The sequence below is a fragment of the Papio anubis genome, chromosome 9, assembly GCF_008728515.1.
Source record: "Papio anubis isolate 15944 chromosome 9, Panubis1.0, whole genome shotgun sequence".
Lineage (NCBI taxonomy): Eukaryota > Metazoa > Chordata > Mammalia > Primates > Cercopithecidae > Papio > Papio anubis.
This window is the reverse complement of record NC_044984.1, coordinates 14,755,284-14,774,896: the sequence shown is the minus strand read 5'-3', so window position 1 is coordinate 14,774,896 and position 19,613 is coordinate 14,755,284. Positions and strand designations below refer to the sequence as shown.

Below are 19,613 nucleotides of genomic sequence, written 5' to 3'. Positions count from 1 at the left end.
GTGTGTGTACTACAAAAGTTTTATCAAATAACTGTAATTATCAATATGGTTATCAAAACTAAGGAAAAGTTGAGGTGGCCCCAAAGTTGTAGAGATGGGAGTTAATATAATGGAGAGGGTTCCAGGTGATGATGGACTTCAGAAGCTACACAGGTGAATTTACAGTGTTGTGATAGCCAGTATGGACCCATTTTAGGTTCTTGATCCCTAGAAGTGTATTGTCAATAGTTAAATCAAAATGTATTTAAACAGGATTAATCTGGAAATACTATTCAAGAGGTTGTGGGGAGGTACAGACCTTGAGAGTTAATCATACCTATGTAAACATTAATGAAGGCACTGTACATATCAAAATAAACCATATTCCTGCTTATGAAAAGTACCTCAACATATTTAGACAGATTGAAATCATACATGCATTCTTTGAACACAGTGGAGACAAACTAGCAATCAATAACAGAAAGATGAGTAAATCTCCAACAATGAGAAGATACGCAACACGCTTCTAAATAATCCATAGGATAAAGAGGAAGTTTCAAGGGAGATAAAAAATACATTGACTAAATGAAAATGAAAACAGAATATATCAAAATTTGTGGGACACAACTAAAGAAATTCAAAACTAACAGAAATGCAGAATGCCTTTGAGTCCTTTGATGCCATCAGTAGATTGGAGAGGACTAATGAAAGAATCGGTGAGCTTGGAGGTAGGGCAATAGAAACTTTCCTAACTGAAGGCATAAGAAAAATGAAAAAACTGAAACAGAATATTTAAGAACTATGAGACAATTACAAAAGGTGTAACGTATGCAGAATGGGAATACCATGAGGAGGAGAAAGAGAGAAAGGATCAAAAGAAATATTTGAAATAATAATGACTGAGAATTTTCCAAAATTAACGACAGACATCAAACTACAAATCTTGGAAGCTCAAAATTAATGCCAGACACCAAGCTCAGGATAAACACCAAAAAATCTACAGACAGGCATGTCTTACTTAAATTGCAGAAATTCAAAAACAAAGGGAAGATTTTTGAAAGGTTGAGGGGTAACTTCACCTTACCTTTAGGGGATTAAGGGTAAGAATTACGTCAGACATCTCTTGAAAAACCATGTAAGCAAGAAGAGAGTAGAATGAAATATTTAAACTATTGGAAAACAGAAACAAAAATCACTTAGAATTCAGTATCCAGTAAAATTATCCTTCAAAAGTGAAGGAGGAGTGAAGACTTTCTCAGACAAAAGAAATGGGAATTTGCTGCCAGCACAGTGCCTTACAAGAAATGTTTTTTAAAAAGATGAATTTACAAATATTTTCTGCTAGTCTGTGGCTTGTCTTTCCGTTTTCATAGTGTCCTTTAGCCCATTTTTATTGGCTTGAATATTTTGCTACCAAAGTTTGATATTAACATATATTGTGCTTTAAATATTTCTAGAAATAGCATCTCTGCAACCAACATTTTCAGTTTAAACTTATTGAAAGTCTCAGGAATGGAGTGTTATTTTGTGTTCAAGTAAGTCACAAAGCATAAATATTTCACTGAAATGTAAATAGTAAAATCTATTATTTCAGGATTTGTATTTTCATGTAAAAGATACATGCTATCCTCACATAAATATGGTGGTATTAGGAGTAATGCCTGACTCTTCAAATTCAATTAATGACTCTGCACCCAGGAGAGCGTTCCTGATTTTTGTTGCTGTGTTTGTGTAACATTCTCTAAGGTTCTTTGTAGTGAGGAACAGATTACCTTTCCATGAGTCAGGACCCCGTCTTATTAAAAGGGCCACTGCTATAATTTCTTTAAGCTTCATCTTGTATTGTTATTAGCTTGGCACAGGACACTGGATAAATCATATACACACACATACACCCCCAAGAAACCCCCTGGTTTGAAAATGGAATCTATGAATTGGCTTCCGTGTCTGCTTTGAGAGTTATTGCCATGGTGATGAATAGTCTGCTGAGTTTTATGGTTGGCATGATTCTTCTGGATTAGGTCACTTGTGTTTTCTTTCTATAATACCAGTTGACTACACTTTCGGTAAGAGTTAAAGTTCCATCACTAAAAAGCTAGTAGGGAGAATGCAAAACTAATGATTTAGTAGAATTAGCTACATCAATGCTTTTAATCTGTTGATTATTCCCTTTCAGTGCTAAGTAGCAGGGGCTTACTCATTTCATAGGGCTTTAAATCTTTCCATTGCAATCAGACCTGGTAGGGAATTATTCTGTGCTGCAGTTACAAGTTTTTCATCATTTATTAAAGCATTATGGGATAACCATCTTGATAAAAGCATCTTGGAAACTAGACCTATTTATTCCTTTTTGCGGGGGAGGATGGAGTCTTGCTCTGTCACCCAAGCTGGAGTGCAGTGGCATGATCTTGGCTCTCTGCAACCTCTGCTTCCCGGGTTCAAGAGATTCTCCTGCCTCGGCCTCCAGAGTAGCTGGGATTACAGGCATGCACCACCATGCCTGGCTAATTTTTGTATTTTTAGTAGAGACGGGGTTTCACCATGTTGGTCAGGCTGGTCTCGAACTCCTGACCTCGTGATCCACCCACCTCGGCCCCCCAAAGGGCTGAGATTACAGGCGTGAGCCACTGCGCCCAGCCTTATTCTTTATTTTAATGAGTCAGAATTTTAAATACTTTGCCTTACTGTATTTACAAAAGTTGTAGCAATGGGTCAGTTGTCTTAAGTTAAATTTATTAGTATCTTCCAACATTAAAGGAAATATTAAAGTGTTTCAATTATGTTTAAAATAAAACACAAGTATGAGGAGTGATGGACACAAGTAAAACAGTTTGGGGTAATAAAATGAGTTGTTGATTTAGAGATATATACTATATGCCAAATGGTCAATCTACTTGGGGATATAGTGAGAGTTAATCTACTTGGGATCATTGCTTCTAAAGCAAACCCAGTTGTGTAAAGTCCTACATATAAAGGTAGATATTAAATCCACTAGGGAAATAATCAGAACCCCAGGTGCCCAGGCTTTGTAAAAAATTTAAACAGTAAAACCATAGTCACCTGTACTTAACTTAGATTTAACTAAACAAATTCATAAAATTTCCTGAGTGGAATGATGGTTTCAGAGAGCTAGTGAATTTCAGACCCTGAAAAAATACTGCTCACTGAATCGTAGTCATTCTTAACTGTTTAACAATTTAAATCTAAGTTGTCATATGCAACAAGGTTTAAATTAGTACAGTTCTGGTTATGCTGTGTCTTTTCTAACTCATAACTTTCAGTAATGAAAATAGCTTTCTACATAATTAGCCTGAATTAAATTTTCCTCTCTTTCTCTTCTACATCACTAATGAAACTGGAGTAATCATTTCTGCTTCTAGGATGACTGTATGATTTCATTTATCCCTAATATAGTACACACTCCATACTAGACACTCAGGAAATCTTTATTCATTCTTTCAGGAGGCAAAGCAGGAACAGATTAGCTAATTACCAGCTCAGACCAAGTTAAGAATAATAAAGCTACAGATTATCACTTCAAAATTTGCCTTTTTGCCGTCTCACTATTTTAAAGAATGCTCGCTCTATCACTAATATCTCTGGCAAGAAAGCATTCCATGTGTATGTATATAAGTGTGTATCTTCATTTTTTGCTGTCACCACGCAGACATCAGGCTTTTTCACAAAATCTGACCCCCTCTCTTGACCATTTTTTATAACTACCTGGCATGTATCACTACAGAGCTTTTGTTCTAGTCCTTCTACTTGGACTTTGGCAGATATTTGAACTCTGCTGAGCCAGTGCTATCCTCTTCAGGGATTTGTTTTTAAGATTTTCTTCCTTGCCAACCACAGAGACTGAATTTTATATCCCACAGACGAGTCTGAGATTTCCAGCCCCTTCCATAAATCCCATCACTCTGTCACTCTTGACAGTGTAATTATCCCTCTTGTTTCTTGCTGCTTTCCTGCTTGTAATCTTTGTTCCTCAACATGTCCTTCATCTGAAAAAAAGGCACCCAATCCTTCTTCCTTTGTCAGCTCTTTAATTTCTCTTGTGAAATAATCTTCAGATATCAGCTCCCCACAAAGCCTTACTGGAGGAGGAGTGGCAATTTGCTTCCTTAAATTTTTCTGTCTATTCAGTTTTCATGAGTGACTAATAACTAGCCATCATATTAAAGTCTTCTGATCTTATATTTAAGTATGATTTTTTAATTAGATTTATGTTTTGTTCAGTGTTTATGCTGTTCAGTGTATGCATGTGGTATGTGTATGCTTTTAATATGTGTTGCATGTGGTATGTGTATGCTTTTAATATGTGTATCTATACTTTCGTATGTAATACAGATAAACCTAAAGGCCAAATTCGGCATCTCATTTTTGAACCAATCAATCAGCCTACTGATGTGAGACAAATTTCAACAAATGCTTAAGACACATCTGATAAATATATAATAAAACTTATATGTTGACAGAGCTTGTAAATTTTTAAAATTCATATTTTTCCATCTTTTTTTTCATTTCTGTTATTTGATGATGATGAATCAGGATTCTTTTAATGAAATAATGAGATCTGGCCGGGCGCGGTGGCTCAAGCCTGTAATCCCAGCACTTTGGGAGGCCGAGACGGGCGGATCACGAGGTCAGGAGATCGAGACCATCCTGGCTAACACGGTGAAACCCCGTCTCTACTAAAAAATACAAAAAACTAGCCGGGCGAAGTGGCGGTTGCCTGTAGTCCCAGCTACTCGGGAGGCTGAGGCAGGAGAATGGCGTGAACCCGAGAGGAGGAGCTTGCAGTGAGCTGAGATCCGGCCACTGCACTCCAGCCTGGGTGACAGAGCGAGACTCCGTCTCAAAAAAAAAAAAAAAAAAAAGAAATAATGAGATCTTTGCAGGTCTGATGTTCAAGGTTGATACTGTGGTGGTGAGTGAATCACCATATAATGAAGACCCATTGTGTTACCCTATTTTAGAATTTTTCATAAGGTAACAAAGGTATGAGAATTAAGCAGGATAGTGTAAATGAAGTGCTGTGTAAATTGCAAAATGTGTGTGCACACCCGCACAGATTTTTCTTGTTTTTTTTTTTCTTTCTTTTTTTTTGAGACAGGATATCACTATATTGCCCAGGCTGGATTTGAATTCCTGTTCAGTCCTCCTGCTCAAGTGATCCTCCTGCCTCAGCCTCCCAAGTAGCTGGGATTACAGGTGTGAGCCACTGCATCAGCTACCTGGCTTTTCCTGAGATCTCTGAGAGTGATTTCAGGTGATACACAGTTAGTGGTATGAGATAAAGCACATTGCTGCTAAGATTCCAGACAGTCCCCATAAACGAGTAGAAATTGCTTCAGTTATCTAGCAGGTAAGTGTCAGATTTGCTGGCTTATTCTGGTTTATTGACACAGACCTGTGGACTTGTGGTATCCTATTGGAATGCAGAAGGACATTTACCTTGAATAAGAAAGTCCATTTTTTTTTTTCCTAACAAGATACCTAGGAGTGAGTGATTTGTGGATGTTGAATTTTTTTCATTGTGAAATAATTCAAAATGACAAAGTGAACTGAAGACTCATTATTTTCATGCATTGTATGCTATTTTAAGTTTTAGGAGAAAAGAAGTTTGGAGATTGTATTTGTCTGTTTTCACACTGCTGATAAAGACATACCTAAGACTGGGTAATTTATAAAGAAAAAGAGGTTAAATGGACTCATAGTTCCATGCGGCTGGGGAGGCCTCACAATCATGGCAGAGGGTAAAAGGCATGTCTTACATGGTGGCAGGCAAGAGAGAATGGGAGCCAAGTGAAAGGGAAAACCCCTTATAAAACTTTCAGATCTCTTGAGATTTATTCACTACCATGAAAACATTCTGGAGGAAACTATCCCATGATTCAGTTATTTCCCACCAAGTTCCTCCCATGACACGTGGGAATTGTGGGAGCTACAGTTCAAGATGAGATTTGGGTGGGGACATAGCCAAACCATATCAGAGATTGAAAAATTTTAAAAGTAAAGTGATATCCATACTTGCAGATATTGAGATGTCTGTAAACAGTCTCCCTTACAAAATAGAGCAATGCTAAGATAATTTTTGTGGGAGATACACTTATGTATATCATATGTCTTTCTAAAATATCAATACATAAGACTCACACAAAGTGACTATTTAATATGTACTTATTATACCATAACAGCCAAAATTTGAAATACAATTAGAGCTGATTTGAATTAATTTCTATGATTTGACAACACAGAAAACTTTGATAAACTTTGTTCATATTCAGAAAAGCTACTTTTTCTTTCTGGATCTAAGTCTCATGTTTACCTAATGTTGAAGTCTTTGAAAGCAGACTTTTTGGTGACATTTGACACATACGTTATACATAAAGTACACAGTTTATCCTGGGAGCCTGAGATGAAAATTCTGAAAGTTCATAAATCTTAGGATTCACTGACCCCAAAGGTGATGTTTTGATTTCATATTAAGAAGCCACAGAATTTTTCTGTTAAGTCAATGTATACTAGAATATTCAAAGTCAATAAAAGATAAAGAATAATGACAGATGTCTCTATATAAATGATGTAATGGTGCTTTTGTACAAGTATAGTTAACCTGTTCGTTATCTTGAAACTTAATTCTGTATTTGCAGTAAAAATTAAGGTGATCTTCTGGGATTTGAGAGGTAGCATGAGGTTAATGGGTAAATTTCATCTTCTTGTACTGTCAAGTAAAGTATAAAATGACTTTACTTGAAAGTTGATCAAAAACTTTTGGTTTTGGATTAAGTATAATTGGAATAATCTATGGAGGTATACAGAAAGGATTACCACTTCATGAGATTTATAAAAAGATAAACAGATGTGGTTTTTAACTTAAGGATGTTATCAATAATACAGAAAGACATAATCTATAACCTTTTTTGAAGTGTAGATATAGAATAGGTCTACATTAATTTTTTTAACGTAGAACTTGACATTGAAAACATAAATCCAAGATGTGTGTATATTTTGGTCTTGAGGAAAAATATTATGCATATTTATACCTTATACATATACAATGAAAAACCCACGCTGATGACTAACAAATGATTCCTATTGATCTAAAAGGAAAAAGATGAAAAATCAGCAAGAAAACATTGAAAACTTTAAGAGAAATGGTTTTAAAGAAAGGGTAACATCATTACTAAGCAAAGAAATAGTAATTTTTTCCTCTATCAGATTGAAAAAGTTTTTTTTTTTTTTTTTTTTTTTTTTGAGACAAGGTCTCACTCAGTTGCTCAGGCTGGAGTGCAGTGGCACAATCACGACTCACTGCAACCTTTACCTCCCAGGCTCAAGTGATTCTCCCACAGCAGCCTTCCAGGTAGCTGAAGCTACAGGTATGTGTCACCATGCTCAGCTAAGTTTTTGTATTTTTTGTAGAGATGGAATTTCACCATATTGCCCAGGCTGGTCTCGAACTCCTGGGTTCAAGCGATGCATCCCCCTCAGCCTCCCAAAATTCTGGGATTATAGACATGAGCCACTGTGCCCAGCCTTGAAAAATGTTTTTTTTTTTTTTTTTTTAAACAAGTGATATCCAGTGTTTTGGTGAGAGTGTAAGATAACAGAAAAAAAATTCTACTGGTGGCTGGGTGCTGTAGTCTGAGTGTATCCCTCCATAATTCATATTTGAAACCTAATCTTCAATGTGATAGTATTAAGAGATGGGGCCTTTTGGAAGGTGATTAAGTCATAGAGAGCCCTCATGAATGAGATTTGTGCCTTTGTAAAAGAGATGAGAAGGAACTGTTTGCCCCTTCTGCCATGTGAAGACACAAAGGTGCCATCTTTGAAGCAGAGAGCAAGTCCTCACCAGACACTGAATCTGCTGGCGCTTTGATTTTGCACTTTTCAGCCTTTGTTGCTATGAGAAATAAATTTCTGGGTTTTTTTAACAAATTACCCAGCATGGGGCATTTTTGCTATAGCAGTCTGAATGCACTAAGTTGGCGTAACATCTCTGGAGGGAAATTTGGACAGTGTATTAATAATGTAGAGATGGGCATATCCTTTTACATAGCATCTTCTTTAGAATTTTACATTAAGACAACATGCTGGAATAGGCATAAAGATTTATGTTCAAGGATGGCAGTTTTAGATTGTCTTTTATTTTTTAGTTGCAGATTTTTATGATAAATATTAGCAATGTAACTGCTCAAGGAAAGATTATTTACATAATTTTTTTTGGTGGGGGGTAACTGTTTTAAATAGGCTGTAGAACAAGCTTGTCCAACCCGAGGCCCAGGACAGCTTTGAGCACGGCCCAACACAAATTTATAAACTTCCTTAAAATGTTATGATTTTTTCTTGCTTTTTTGTTTTGTTTTGTTTTGTTTTGTTTTTTTGGTAGCTCATCAGCTATCGTTAGTGTATTTTCTGTGTGGCTCAAGACAATTCTTCTTCTATTGTAGCCCAAGGAAACCAAAAGATTGGACACCCCTGATGTAGAAGGCTTCAATGAGAAATCATAATGCGATGGTCTTTTTGTTGTGACTTCTCAGGATACTTTGAGTTAAAAGGTTATAAAACCATACAGACAGTAGCCCCCTTTGGAAAAAAAAGTATGTATGCATTAAAAAAAACACTAGAAAAATATATAAAATGTGAAAGCATTTATCTCTGGCTAGTAGGATGACTCATGATTTTTATTCTTAAACTATTTTTGAATGTTTTAACTTTCTGCCATGGATTTACTTTTATGATCAGAAATAATATTTGTAAAATATAATAAAAAATAAAAAAGTCTGATATTTGGTGCTGGATGAAACACTAGAAATCCTGCAGGCACTTCTTCTTTCTATTTGTTGTAGTAAAGTGTGCTTTTATTACTTTTAAGTTTTCTGGAAAATCCTTTTAACCTGATGCACAAGACAAAGGCAAACAAGATTGCTGTCTTTCACAAGAAATGGAGGATAAAATGTACTATTCCAAAGGATTTCCTCCCAAACTGATGGGCTGAGATGTAGAGCAGTGTGCCTTCTAACTGGAGAGCTGCTTGAGGGTTTGGAGATGAAATTTTCTGTCTATTGGTTCACAGAACTGGCTGCTTCCAGACAGTCACTTTTTTTTGTTGAGCTCCACAAACCTCGTTCTTTTAGCTGAGTATTACGTAGTTTTTCCAGCATTGCTTTCTTTCCCTCATTACATCTAGGAAAACAGTTTGGAGATGAGCTACTGGAGTTAAAAAAATCTATTTGGTTTTATTTGTCAATTAAAAAACTATTTGGTGTGTGTTAGGTTTATTTTTGTGAGTGGGGAATGGCATATGACTGTATATTACAGACATGGGTGGGGGGGTTTCCTACAGACAGTGAATGGGAAAAGTTTGAGTCACTCTGTTGTGGTATTTGTGTTATAGTATTTTCTTGCTTTCTTTTCACTTTGAGTATATGTGGACATATTTTTGATTGCCTTTACCTATTATGTGCCAACTATTGTACTAAGTGCTGGGGATACAGTGGTAAACAAAGGCTGGCCCTTGCCCTCAAAAAGTATATATTCTAATGGGACAGATAGGGCAAAAATAAATGACATGCAACATCACCTACTGTAGTAAGTGGTCAGGAGAAAATAAAAAATGTCCTCACACAGAGATTAATGCAAGAGGGTGGGTTAGGTCTGGGGATAGATAATCTCATACAGCACTTTAAATATCTGGGCGTGCTTCTCTGAGCAAGTGGTAGATAAACAGGCTTAAAGGATGAGAATTGCTAAGGAGTGGAAAACTTGAGTTTCAGGCAGAGGGAGCAACATGCCCAGGGAGTCCAGGGCTGGGCCAAAGTGAGTAAGGAGACAATGGAAAGAGACAAAGCTGAAAAGTGAGGCAGGGGACAGATCCTAAAAGGGCTTTTAGGTGACACTAAGAGGTTTTGATTTTGCTATAACGGCATTCAGACAACACTGAAGAGTTCTAAGTAAATAACATGACCAGATTTAAGGAACACCCAATTTTATGAGCACTAAGTGTATGATTATTTGTAACACTTAGCAGAATGTGACTGTCAATGAACCTCTTTTGCAGTATGCTTTGGTTATATCAGTAGTGTGACCATTATGTTCTTAGTCATCCTGGAGTAAAGAAGAGTTCTAGTTGGGCATAATGGCACGTCTGTAATCCCAGCTACTCAGGAGGCTGAGGCAGAAGGATTGCTTTAGCCCAGGGGTTCAAGTCTAGCCTAGGCAACATAGGAAGACTTTATCTCTTAAAAAAAGAAGTTACAATTTATCTTACCTCATCTGATCCCAAGTGTTATCTAGCAAGGGGGAAATATTTGAATTATTTAGAAGAGAAAACTCAGATGTGATTTTTTAAATCTACCATTAATTACTTATAGTTAATCAGGTACTATGCTATACTCTTTTCGTATATTATTTGAAAATAATATGTGAAGAAGATACTCTTTATTTTCATTTTATAGATAAGCAAACAGATTTAGTAATGTGGTCAAAGTTGTATGGCCTTAAAGTATGAAGTTGGGATATGAGCCTGTTTTGTACATGAACCTGAATTCTTTACAACTGTGTTCTACTGCCAATACTGATGATTTGTTTGTCACATAACACTAAATTGTATAGCCAGGAAAATAATTAAGGTTTAGATTTCAAATCCATGGCTTTTTGGCCATAACATGCCACCTCTTGACATTGTTGGTTTAATCTGTTTTTCATAGCCCCATGTCAAAAATAGAAGGGGATTAGATACCATTTTTAGAATTGTAATTAAGAGGTCTTAAACTATAATCTAAATAAAGGTTAAGAACGGGTTAGGAGAATAAGCATTTTATCAGTTGAAAATAAACTTGAAAGGGATCCTTCATGTTTTGCTCAGCCAGGGTAAACCTTGACAATTTTCAGCCAAAGGCCCTAACTAAATTCTGCCACCTGGGCCAACTCTAGTCCAATGATATTCAAATAAATTAAACCATTTTAAATACTGATATATCCTCTAGCAATTTAATATAGGTGTATCATGGTGGCATTCTGCTTCAGATCATGTGTTGCTGTAATATCTTCTCTTTATATGACTGCATTTCTGTTATGTGTCACTGACACGGCTTGTTTGCTTTCAAGCCTCTTCTGTCACTCCTATTTACTGGTAACATACAAGCTTCAAGGATCATTTGATGTGCAAATTTAATTGCAGGTTTTACTTTTAAAGGAAGGATGACATAAACTATATCATTTTAACAACTATTTGCACAGCTTTTTCTAAACTACTACTCAGAAAACAGGCATTTTTATTCTGTGTATTGTAAAGCTTCCTGACTTGTCAAGGCTGCTTGCTCAGTAATTATATGTAAGTATGTATGTATGTGTATGTATGTTTATATATGTGTATATGTACATATATATGATGATGTTTTGCAGTGTTTCAATAGGTACATCCTTTGGAATTAAACTTGGGCATCTCCCCAGATTTTTTGATAAGAGGACACCTTATCAGCATTCACAGTTCCTTCTTTGTATTTACTGATTTGCCTCTTTCTCTTCCTTCCTTCCTCGCTTCCTTCCCATTGCTATATAGCACATGATTACAGGTAGGAGAGGTTAAGTCTCGCTACCTAGCTAATGTGATAATTTCCCTACAGGATTTCAAAGTTAAGGTAAAACTACTCCGGAAAGGATTGATACTTCTATAAGAAATGCATTTTTTTTTTTCCTTTCTAAATGGCACTTAAGAACCCAGAAGCGCTCATGTTTTTAATAAGCTGAAGTAGTTCTGTCATTTTGTTTTTCAGAGTTTAACTTTTTGTGGAAAGGACAGGCTTTGAGGACAACATTGTAAGTTTAAAAATGCTATTTTACAAGGACCTTCTAGACAATTCTTTTGATATGCGTTCACCAACATGTCCAGCTAGCTCATTTGGGAGAATATGAGACTCTTGATAGGCACTCAGCAAGCTAATTACAGAGGATGGGGGTTCCATTTGAGCCAGGTGAAACGAGGAAAGTCTAAGTAAAATCTTAATAATTATGGGAAATATTGATACTACATGCCAAAAGCTTTCATTTTCCCTGCTTCAATTCTTTGTACCTATTGTGTTTTAGCAGATTCTGTATTTAAATGGGAAAGTTTCAACAGAAATGGGAGGCTCTGTAAATATTGTTACTTAACAATTTGTAAGGTGAATTTGCAGATGTCCTCATAGTGACTCATAATTTTTCCTTATTCGTCAATAGGTTTTGTGACTATTTGGTTATTTCTTTTTTCAAATTTTATGTTGAGAAGTGTAAAACTGCTAGTTACTGTCTTCTAGCCAAAATCTAATTAAATAGGTTTTCTCCTTTTAAATTTGAGTTAGGAAAATGTTCCGGGGTATTGGATCTGAATGAGACTGTACAAATTGGTCTCACTGGTCTCATTTTACAGGTGAGGAAGTGGAGGCTGAGAGAGGTTAAGTTACTCACCAAAGGTTATAGAGCTATTAAGTGACAGACTTGGTGCACAAACACAAGCTTTTGGTTTCCTTGTACTGAGGTCTTGACACTTTACAACTAATCTTTAGTTATAGGACATGAATGGAAATGAGAAATAACTTTTTCCCCCAATTTTTTTGTGTCTTCGTGGCTTTTTAACTGAAATTGTCAAATAAGATCGTGTCTTATTGGAGCTATACAGTGATTTCTAGGTTGAAAATGACGTTTAAAATCCATAATCAAATTAATGTGTGTGGTGTTTCCCTTAATGCATTCCTAAACATTGCCAATTTAAGGCAAAACTACCATTTTGTTCATTTATATTCCCTGTTACATAATTTTGCAGTTCATCTTTCTCAAATCAATATTTTCCTAACTTAGACTACTAATGCCATCTGTACACTTAATTTATGGTCTCACTCTTCTAAATAACTTATGGAAAGAACGTATACTATTGGTCCTGCTATTTATATTTATTCACGCCAAGAAATGTCCATTTCATTTTTGTTTTTTTCTTTGTTTTTTCTTTTTTTTTGAGACGGAGTCTCATGCTGTCACCCAGGCTGAAGTACAATGGTGCGATCTCTGCTCACTGCAACTTCTGCCTCCTGGGCTTAAGCGATTCTGCTGCCTTCACCTCCCAAGTAGCTGGGATTATAGGCACGTACCACCGTGCCCAGCTGATTTTTGTATTTTTAGTAGAGACGGGGTTTCACCATGTTGCCCCTTGAACTCCTGACCTCAGGTGATCCACTCGCCTCAGCCTCCCAAAGTGCCATGATTACAGGCGTGAGCCACTGTGCCTGGCCCCCTTTTTTCATTTTTTCTACCTTTAATCCTAGCTCTATAGCCAAACAATAGCTTCAACCCATACTGACTCATTGAATATTTTAACAAATTCCTGTCATTTACATGCCATGCACGTTTGTCCTTTTGCATGACTATAATTGTAGTTAGATATGATTCTCCCAAAGATGAGTCATATTGCATCTCCTGTCCCTCTCCAGGTAAGTTGTTAAAGCATTTGGTTAGTCATTCTATCCATATGAATTTAACTAGCTTAGCATGTATGTAATTGAAATTTGACAATATGTAGTTTAGAGTGTTTCTTTAGAAACTTCTTTTGGATTTCTTACTCCCACTGAAAAAGGTATTAACGTTAGGAGAAGAAGGATTGGTTTAGAGAAGAGAAAGCAGAAAGTGGATCTTATGAGAAGAAGGAATGAAGGACCGATGAGGAATTGGGGTTGAACAATACAGGAACTGAAAGTGAAATTTTGCTTATACTTCCAAGATGAATGGATTGTGACATTGTTGATCGATTCTGCTTGGTTGTCCTAACAGCTTATGTAAGTGACCTCACATCATTTTGGATCTGATGATCTTAGCTGACAGATTATGTTACAGCCTATTTTGTCTGCCTCTATATTTGTAGTTACAAAGTATGGGAATATAGGGCAAGGTTACCAGTAAAGATGTGTGTGTGTGTGCAATTTCCAGCTTCCTTAAAGAGCTTTGGAAAAAAGTACAGTAACCAAATCTGTCACATTCCAAATATATAATATTTCATGTGACTATTTCTGGTAAACTGCCCTATAGTAGAAAACTGAAGGAATCAGCAAATACCTCATAAGCTTTGCTTAGATTGCCCCACATCATTGATATCCTGTGTATGTATATGAATGACTATGGGTGGTTTACAGTCCATGCCATTTTTAAAATTAATATTTGGACAATGATTTGCCATATATCAGCCTGTGCCGGATTAGCCTTTCGTAAGACTTCATTAACATCTTTACTGATAGATAATTCAGGAGCCAAAGGTATATCAGAATTTTGTTTAACAGCAGGGTATTAACTGTACCTGTTAACTTATTATTAGGAAACTGTCTATTTCCAAGCAGCAACATTTTTTGACATTTAGCAGACCTATGGACCATTTTTAAGAGACAGTATCTTAAAAATGACAGAGATTGGAATTGACACTCTCAGATTTCTTTCAGGTCTCAAGTTTAGTGATACCTTGAAATGTTGGGTTGGAATTTTATGGTTATAGTGTTTATTTTGATTACATTCATTTTGGAGGGTTTTCTTCCTGCTACTTTTAATACTGATTTTCTCACCAGTGAAATTATATTAGTACTTTCTGCTGTTCTCTCCATTGGTTTCAAGACTTAATATTATTATCCTCTTCTTACTCCTTTCAATTGCAGTGTCCTGCCATGTTCGTTTGTTTCCCTAATGTCCTTCTGTTGCAGTTTGGGTTCCCCAGAAAGCAGATTATGAGATGGAAATTAGTGTTCCGGAAAGTTTATTAGAAAGTGTTCTTGGGGGCCAGGCGTGGTGGCTCACACATGTAATCACAGCGCTTTGGGAAGCTGAGGCCAGCAGATCACCTGAGGTCAGGAGTTCGAGACCAGCCTGGTCAACATGGTGAAACCCCATCTCTATTAAAAACACAAAAAATTAGCCAGGCATAGTGGCACACACCTGTAGTCCCAGCTATTCGAGAGGCTGAGACAGGAGAATCACTTGAACCCAGGAGGCGGAGGCTGCAGTGAACCAAGATTGTGCCACTGTGCTCCAGCCTGGGCGGCAGAGTGAAACGCCATCCCCCACAAAAAAAAAGAAAAGAAAAAAAAGAAAGTGCTCTTGGGTCAGCCGCTGTGGATGAAGGGAAGGAAGGAAACACTGTTGGGCCAAGGGGGATGTTGGGCTGCCGTGTAGTCTCAAATGAGATCTGACCCTGTGGGGTGGTGCTCTAATGGCACAGACTGGGTACGGTGAGATGTCTCCTCACCGTTGTCCCCAGTTGGAGAAAGGGGACCAAGGCTTTGTCTTCCACATGTCAACCAATCTTTGGTTGGGGGCTTCCCTGGGAAGGGAGTGTGATACTGGGTGAGGTGAGGCCATCCTGAAAGAGCTGACAGTTGAAGGTTGTCTGCAGGCAGCACCGCAGCAGTTGGGGAATCAGTCCTTCAGTCCTGAAAGGAGATGTGGGTGGCATGTCACAGTTTCCATTCAATCCTTTTTTGCAGAGATGCTGGAGATGGGAAGGAATGGCCCAGGGGATGGGTCAGAATTTTCAGGAATAAGGAGTTGCAACATACAGTGGTCAGGAGCTTGAGAGATGGTAGAGGACAAAAGTGGATGTAGAATAGGTTCTGCCAGACAATTGACTTCTGACATTGACTATTGGTTTTCTAAATACATTTTTAAAATTCTATTTATAGTGATGCTTTTCCCTTTTAAAGTTATGGAAACCTGATGAAAACTCTGAGTGCAGTATACAGAGAATGTACTTCTTTTTTTTTTTGTAACTCATTTCCCGTTTGCGCCAAGAATACTGCACTGGCAACAAGCAGCACTTTTTTATTCCAAATAAGAAACGGGTTCAAGAGATGGGTCCTGCTCAGTCACACAGGCTGGAATACAGTGGCATGATGATAGCTCACTCCTGGGCTCAAGCAGTCCTCCTGCCTCAGTCTCGTGAGCAGCTAGGACTGCTGGTGTGCACCACCACGCTTGGCTGGTAGCTGAGTTTTTTGTGGAGATGGGGTCTTGGTATGTTGCCCAGGCTGCTGTTGACTTCCTGGACTTAAGGGATCCTCCCACCTTGGCCTCTTAAAGAGCTGAGATTACAGGTGTGAGCCACCGTACCCAGCCTGTGCATATCTGTATGCAAATATAATTTGGTTTTATAAAACATACAGATATTTTAGTTTTATGTCCTTTATAGGCTCTTTTTTCTTTCTCCATTTCTTTAATAATTTAAATATGCTTTTTTGGTGTCTTCATGTTAAAAATTAGTTGAGCACTCAATTTTCTGTTTGGCATATTTGTTAATAATCACAGTAAATCATTTTCTCACATATTTTGTAATCTCTAAATTTATAAGCTCATCTTCAGTGGGGTTGTTTTTTGTTTGGCTTTGTTTTGGTTTGGTTTTTCTACCCAAAGAAATTCCATGGGGCCTTGTTTATCTATCTTCACTTTAAAATAGTTTTGTGTTTGTTTCTTCTAGATACTTTAGAGATTTCACTGGCCCAGGACCTAATTCCTTAGATTGGAGATTCTTCATTTTTTTACCAAGGAGATTCTCATACAAATAAGATTCAAATTTCAAAACTGTTGTGCCATAGGTTTCGGATTTTAATTTCTTACAGCATTTATAACATTTCTCCTGTCCTCTTCACCCAGATTCTCAGAGACAAGCTCCTTGAAGTCTTAATATGACTATGAGTGAATTTCTCCTCCCCTGACCCCACTACCACTTTTTAACTATGAGGTTAGACCTTTGAAGACAGCCCTGGTTTTCTGGAAGAATCTCAGTACCAACATTATACCTCATGTGTGCCCAGAGCCTCCCCTTCTGTCCCTGCATAAGTATCAGGACTGCTTTAGAGTTGTGAAGGTTTAATGGGGCTGGAAATCCAGCAGAGTGCTCTTTCTCTCTTGAGGGGGCACTTTCTTCCATTCTTTCTCCTTCAAGGGGCATCTTGTTACCAATTTCAATCTACACTTAAGTGCTAAAGAGACTCCAGTGATTATCCCCATAGCTCCAGTGTTGGCCACAGCTGACAGTGTATGCTTTTGTGCTTACCATTTGGGCCATCGGTTCTGGCTTTGGTTTGGCATCAGGGAATTATCTTTATTGCAAGTAAAGCTATGTATTTAATTTTGTTACACTTATTTGCTTCTTTTCTTAGTGTCTGTAGTGGGAAGTCTTCATGAGCTCAGTTGACCGTATTTCTGTATCTGGAATTCCTGTAAGTTACTTATTAACCTCTCTAAAATGGGAGTAGTAATGGTGTCTATCTATATAGCGTTAATTTAGACCACACAGTAAGCTTTCAGTCAATGCTAGCCAGTATTATTTGCACCACTTAAAACTTAAAAAAAAAATTCATCTTAGGCAAGAGTTGGAAGTGTAGTAGTAGCTACGTTTACTTACTTAACAAGAGGAGGAAATCTTAGTTAACGCCCTAGAGAACCCAAATCAGAAATTGTGTTCTGTACAGTACAATGCCGAAACTGACGCTTAGAGTCCCACCCTTTCTGACGCTGTGCCAAAGGTCACTTGGCACATAAGTAAACTGAGCGGAATGGCCTCTCAGTATTGCCTGGACGATTGCTTAGAGGAGTATTTCCTGGACTGTGTGGGTAGGTGAGTTTGAGTTTGTTAATATTTTCTTTGCTAAGGAGGGCTCTCAAAGGCATAATTATTGTAAAGGGTATTTGTAGACGTTGAAACGCGTAGCCATACTTTTAGTCCAAGTAAGCCCTTTGATTGCTTTTTAACTTCCCATTTGGTATTCCAAGTGGATTCTGAACTCGGTGAAATTCGTGGTAACCCAGTCTCCACAGGGTCTCGCTTCCTGCCTTCTGGCTTACAGAGGTGGAGATTCAAAGGATTTCTTTCCTTTAGGTCATGGTGTTTAAGAGAATAAATTTTCCCCTCGTATTATAGCTAAGAAGAGGTCTGTTGAGTATTACAAACTGGGAATCCATGGGCATAATATATCAAATGTTTAAAAAAATTACTTTGAACTTAACCTTATATGCAAAACATTGATTATCTTGTAAATATTAACTGCTTTGGATTGTTTATACAATGTTAGTTGTACGATGAAAATTTGCTTATTAACCAGGTTTAGACTTCTTAGGTTGTTATTGGCTTTGAGTCCACAGATTTAACACTGCCAAATTTCTGTGTAAACATTTTGCTTGGGACCTAAAATGCAGTTGAATATGTGTATTTAAAGTTTTTTTTTTTTAAAGCCCATGTATATTAATGGAACCTGTAAATGTTTAAATAGTCAATTAATGGAAGCTTTTAAGAAACAGCTCTTTCAAAATATTCAATTTTGTAATTATGATGTTTTAAATATCAAACTTGAGTTAGTGACAAACATATAATGTATGATATATAAAGATCTATAAGTAGTTCTTATTGATTTGTTACATTTAATCTTATTCAGAAGAAACTTTTTGTTATTTCTGTTACTAGTAATTAAGTGCAGGGCTATTTAAAAACAAATAAGAGCTAATAACATTGTACCACAGACTAGAGAGAAAGCAAAAGTAAATAACTGGTTAAGTCACTGTTTTGGTCTTGGGAAATGTAGTAGGTTCTTGAGTTTAGGTGCCATGGTTATGGCTGTTTTGATCCTTTTTTGAAATACATTCTTGGATGTGTTGATTTTCTTTTAATGTCTCTATTATTTCTTAAGACCCTTCTATGCTGTAAAGAGTATTATCAATTTACACAAATTTTAACTACCCACAGAAATATTGTATACAGCTTTTTTTGTAGCATAAATAGGTGAGGTTCCTCAAGATGCTTATGGCCTGGTGTATTCTTACCCTTGCTATAAAGCTTTGGTCAGCTTTAGTGGCCAAACTCTAAGGCAAATGGCAGTATTAATGTGGAGTATAAATCTCCATATATGTTCTTGGAATGGTATGTGAAATATTTTGTTCCCTGATCCACCTGTCCACACCTTTAGTAAGATACCCTTGTGTCTGCCGTACCTTGAGTTATAAAAGAGGTTTCCATTTTTCAGCAACTAGACTTGGAAACAATTTTTTTTTCAATTTAACTTAAACAAATTGTATATAAGAGTAAATGACTATGGAAGAGATAATGCTGCTTAGTCTCATTTCTATGTAAATAGTTCTGACATAAATTGTATAGAGAAGTCTCCTTTTTAGTTTACTTTTCAGTGATGTCATTTGTCATTGAATCATCAAGGTAAGTGTGAACCTTGGTGTTTTAAGGTGACAAAAACGAACTCATTACACTTTAGACTTTTGGCCAGATTCTGTTACTTATGCCTGTAGTCCCAGCACTTTGGGAGGCTGAAGCGGGAGGATTACTTGAACCCACGAGTTCAAGGCCAGCCTGGGCATCATAGTGAGACCTTGTCTCTACCTAAAAAAAAAAACAAAAACAAATTAGCTTGGCATGGTGGTGCATGCCTTTAGTCTCAGCTACTCAAGAGGCTAAGGCAAGAAGGATGGCTTGATCCTTGGAGACTGAGACTGCAGTGAGCTGTGATTGTGCCATTACACTCCAGCCAGGGCGACAGAGCGAGACTGCTTAAAAAAAAATTCTAGCCTTTTAAATAACAGCTTAGTTGAATTGTATAAATATTTTTTGAAGAGAA

The 19,613-nt window shown here is 37.0% G+C and overlaps 1 protein-coding gene across 6 annotated transcripts in view; it reads left to right on the top strand.

Annotated features, from left to right (window-relative positions):
• Nucleotides 1-19,613, top strand: part of EPS8 (epidermal growth factor receptor pathway substrate 8) — a 167,416-nt gene that overhangs the window by 54,213 nt on the left and 93,590 nt on the right. The window contains exon 1 of one of the 6 annotated variants that reach the window (XM_009180291.4): nt 5,148-5,347. The exons of 3 other annotated variants lie outside the window; for them this stretch is intronic. The gene's annotated coding sequence lies outside the window, so the exon portion shown is untranslated. Of the gene's footprint in view, nt 1-5,147; nt 5,348-16,080; nt 17,612-19,613 lie in introns of those variants that run through there. 2 more of the 6 variants (XM_009180290.4, XM_003906064.5) reach the window with 2 other exon arrangements.